Source organism: Rhagoletis zephyria, unplaced genomic scaffold (assembly GCF_001687245.7).
Source record: "Rhagoletis zephyria isolate East Lansing unplaced genomic scaffold, Rhagoletis_zephyria_1.1 Rzeph_scaffold_00138, whole genome shotgun sequence".
Taxonomy (NCBI): Eukaryota; Metazoa; Arthropoda; class Insecta; order Diptera; family Tephritidae; genus Rhagoletis; species Rhagoletis zephyria.
The window spans coordinates 375,475-380,383 of record NW_016157222.1 but is presented as its reverse complement, the minus strand read 5'-3'; the positions used below and the strand labels follow the sequence as shown (position 1 = coordinate 380,383).

Here is a 4,909-nt window from a genome sequence, read left to right as displayed (position 1 = left end):
GAAGCCGTCCGCCCAGGATTTTTATACGCGTTTCTGTGTAGAAAAAAAACTAGAAATTCAGTGGAAGCTAACCTCAAATAGGCGGTTTTCTAAAAGAAAATCAATTAGGGACTTCTCTTCCGACACTGTCCACATATGGTTTGGTTTTCCCCGGACACGCTTAGTTTTGCACTGAATTAAAAAAGATCTTTAATAAGTTAAATATGTTATAAATTAAAGATAACTTACTCCATTGCCATGAGATGACTCCATTTTTTTATTTAAAATTTGAATATTTTATTGTACTCAGACAAGGAAAAATGTAAATAAATAGAAATGTCTGATCCAATAGCACTCACAAATAGCAAAGTAAACATATTTTTCAAAGTTGTATTGTAATACAACAATTTTACTTGTAAAGCAAAAACAACACTTTTAAAACTGTTCTAAAAAAATAGTATGAAAGAGCAAATATGACAAATAGCACGACTTGTGAACTCCCTAGATATTAAAAGTAAAAGCATTCAAGTACAATAAACATTATATTTTTATCTTTTTTAATAGTATTGAATATGGAAAAGAAAACATTTTAGTTAAAAATAAAACGAATACTGTAGTTCATTTTTGAGTGAACTAAAATAAAAATAAAAGTTTTCATTCAAATAAATTAAATTCATTAACTTTGCGCATTTCAGTCCTTTCTTTTTAAAAATTTTTAAATGTAATAATGTTTAAAATTTGAGACTTGGATAAGAATAAAATAAATAAATAATTCAAGAAGTTATTAAATATTGGTAATTTTTGTCTATACTTAAGCTTGTTGATTGATAATTGAAATTAATGAAATAATTATATTAATCGTGTGATTAAAAAAAGTCAAAATAATTGAAAATGATCAAAAATAACAGAATAATGATGTAATTAAAGTTAACGAATGAATTAAAAATTTGCATTTAATTAGTAATCATTAAAAAGGCGCTAATATCGACAATCATTAAATGGTTATCCAAAAAAACATGCTTTAATTAATAATCATTGTGAATATTAATCATTATTTAACAAGTATGGTATAATTGCGAGTACGTACTCGCTTTAGCGGTTTACAATATACCCAAATAAAAGTTGCAATATTTTGTGTACTTAATTGTATTAAACTGTTAAAGTCGAATAAAACAGGGCATGAATAAATTGCTTTGTACCTGGTATAAGTCTGGTCATTTTCGAACTAGTTCGGATTCAGTCAGGAAATTCTAGTTGTAAACTAGTATTTTTCCTGACTAGTTTGGGGTTTCACTGCAGGGTATAAATAGTTAAGTACAAAGATACAAGCAAATTAAAAACAGTACGGACGCGACAAAAATTTAAGTTTTTGGGATATGCCCATGTGTATGTATTTAAGTATTAAAAACCTCTAACCAGATAGAAATGACGTCAGAGTTGCATAATGTACATATTATCTACAATTAAAATAAAACGCAACAGTAGAATTCTTAACCTTTTCAGCAACACAGGTACACTGCCATGTGTTGTTAAAGCAAATTAGCTAAATTAATTTCAAACACAGGTACACTGCCATGTGTTGTTAAAGCAAATTAGCTAAATTAATTTCAACCAAATTTGAATTGTAATTGAATTAAAAAAAACAACTATTTGATTTTACGCTTCTTGGAGGTGCCGGGGTTTGAACCCGGGACTTCTCACATGCGAAGCGAGCGCTCTACCACTGAGCTACACCCCCAGACGCCGCCTCGCTGCCAAATGACTGTTTTGTCATTAAGCCACCACAGGCCATAATCAACAAGTGGCATGGTGAAAATGCCGTTTTCTCACCACATTATCGACAGGGCATGTGCAAACAAATCTACTAGAGCTAAAAATAGCCCAAGTTACCACAGTTCGTTGTTGGAAAAAAAAATGAGTGAGCGGCAGAAGGAGAGTAAAATAGAGAGCGTTCTGACCTTTTTATGTTTTTATGTTTTTGTATGTATGAATGTACATTAAGGTGTGCAACGTCTTAAAATAAAAACATTTGTTTGTAGTTAGGTTTTTTTTGACTACTTTAGGTTTTCAAAGTAAGGAACTGTTTTACATTTCATTATTTATTTCTATGCTTAAGACTTAGTGATTTCATGAAATTAATTCACGAATCACCATTTCATGTATTGAATAGGTACATGTATAAGCGTAGTATATTTAAGTTGTATCTACAGAAAGTTTTGAAGAGCTTTGACATGCACTAATCGATTTTCGGATTGTAAAGCCTCCTGCTTCTAATATTTATCAATAGATTAAACTCTTAACATCTGAAACCTAAGCAAAAATGTCGGCATTACGATAGAAATCAATTAAAAGCCAAATTTAACCAAGTCAATTACTACGGTATTGCTTATGTATATCTATAGCACCCCATTTCAAAATGATATTGTATGCCACTTATGTTTGTTTATTGATTTATTTTTATTTAAGAATACTCAATTGAAATAAAGTCCATTATCATACAAAACCCATATATAACTTTCTAGAAACTACATAATATTCAACAAATTTTCACCCAAATTTCAAATTTTTTTCCCAGAAGTGTTAGATTTATTAATTTTTTTTTTAAATTTGCCTTTTCCGACTGCCTTGAAAGGCTGCATTTAACGACAAATATCTAAAAAAAAAACTCCCCACTTACTGAATTTCATCGAAATACTAATGGCAGAGCATATACATATATGTATCTATGTCTCATGTTTTAAAGAAAATTAAATTATATCATCGATCGCACAAATACGGATATTCTTCATATCGTCGCTACCATGTCAACCTATCCAATATGCAAAAATTCTTTATACCCGAGCGCACTTGCGCACAAGGGTATTATAACTTTGTTCACTTAACGGTTGTTTGTAACAGCCAAAACGAATCGAGATAGATATAGACAAATGTATACATAAATGATCAGAATGAAGAAGAATGAGAAGTCGATTAAGCGGTGACTGTCTGTCCGTCCGCCCGTGTACACGATAAATCGAGCAAAAATTGAGATATCTCAACGAATTAGTGGTACGTAGAATGTCCTTTACCCAAGGTAGGTTGGTATTGAAAATGGGTGAAATCGGACTGCAACCACGCCCACTTCCCATATAAAGGTAATTTTCAGAAATACGAAAATGGCGATATTTTAGTAACTACTGAAACTTTTTCACTGAAAATTGATATTTACAACGATTTTTAGACCTAAAGTAAGAATATTATAAATTTTTGGAAAATGGGCTTAGTCACGCTCAGTTATGATTACATGTGTATATCTCGGTAACCGCTGCACCAATTTCTCCCAAACTTGGCATGATTGTTCGCCTTAGTACAACATACTAAATGGCAGAAAATTTTAAAAATTGGACAATAGCCACGGCCACATCCCATGTAACGGTTACTTTTTACTCTTTTACTTGTTTTCATTTACGATACCTAGCGCATGCGCTTATAATGATACGCAAATTGCAAATCGTCAAATTTCGAGTCTTATAAGCAGAGGGTAATGGCTTTAACAAAGTGCCGAATCCCACACGTTTTCCTAATGACAACAACATTTTTAAAACAGTTTTTTTGCTCTCCTGAAAATACCCATTTTCACATTCGACAGTTTGACATGGTGGCGACGAAATAGTCCCCAACTATTTTCTTCAAACGTTCGGGATCACTACCACAACAGCTATCCTGTCTGTATAGAGCAGTTTCTAAGAATGTAAAAAAAACATACGATAAAAATGGCTTCAGTGTTGCCTGTTGAACTTTTTCTGCATCAGTTTATGATCCGCTCTGTTTGTTTTGTTTCACTGTTAATTTGGCAGTACGGTTCGGCATAGGGATGCAAATTTTGAGCAGTAACATCGATACATCGATGTTTCGATGCATGGGAGAAAAGAACATCGAGGCTAAAATACATCGCTAGAGAAACATCGATATATCCATGGCTCCCGATGTTTTGCAATTTGTTAATTTCTAGTTAAATTTAAAGCAATATTGAATACTTTAAAAATCATGAATGTATTTTTCTGTATTTTATTATCCTTTCTATAGCCTTTCTATTATTAGAATCAAAATGCATACCATCGTGAGGTCGTTCGGGCCTAAAGATCATAGGCCTGATCTTGTTGAAATTCTAAGGGGTGTTTGGTTCTGTTTTAACGGCTAGGTTATCAGCATTCAGAATGAATCCAACAATTTTATTGAGCTTGTGGCCATTTCTTATGGAAAATGTTGTGGACAAGCAACAATAGTTTACAAAGGTAAGAAGTTATAGCTGCTATTTGGGAGATCACCACATCTACTAACCACTAACTTCTTCAACCGCGGTCACTGAGGAGATGTGGTGATTTCCGAAACAGCAGCTATCACTTGTGCCTTTTGTAAATTATTGCTGATTTTCAATAACATTTTTCATAAGAAACGGCCTCAAGCTCAATTAAATTTTTGAATATAATTGATATAAGGCCATAAACAACACAAAACAAGTAAGAAAGTCTAAGTTCGAGCCGAACATTAAATACCCGGCGCAGGTACTAAGTATATGATTTTCACCTTTGCGAAAGCTACCACTACATGGCAAGCCGGTGTGTATCAATTTTGAGTAAATTAGCGTCCTTAAATTTCGAAATATTGAAGTTTCAAGCATTTCTGAAATTTGCCGTTGTATGAAAAGTGGTCGTAATTTGAATCTGATTCCAATAATTTTCAACGTTTTGCTTCTATGTCGCAAGCACAATAACCATACCAAGTTTGGTACAAATTGGTAGAACAGTTACCGAGATACATATATGTGATCATAAGTGTGCGGTGCCACGCCCATTTTCCAAAATTTTATCATAAACGTATTTCTTGGTAAAGAATTGTTGCAAGCATCAATTTTGAGTAAATTATCTTTAATATTTATTGATTTATCGAA

The 4,909-nt window shown here is 32.5% G+C and overlaps 1 protein-coding gene and 1 non-coding gene across 9 annotated transcripts in view; both read right to left on the bottom strand.

Annotated features, from left to right (window-relative positions):
• osp (myosin phosphatase Rho interacting protein outspread) overlaps nucleotides 1–4,909 on the bottom strand; it is a 320,351-nt gene that overhangs the window by 74,585 nt on the left and 240,857 nt on the right. The window lies entirely within an intron of this gene.
• TRNAA-CGC (transfer RNA alanine (anticodon CGC)) lies at nucleotides 1,646–1,717 on the bottom strand. The gene has a single exon. It is a non-coding gene; the product is annotated as a tRNA-Ala (tRNA).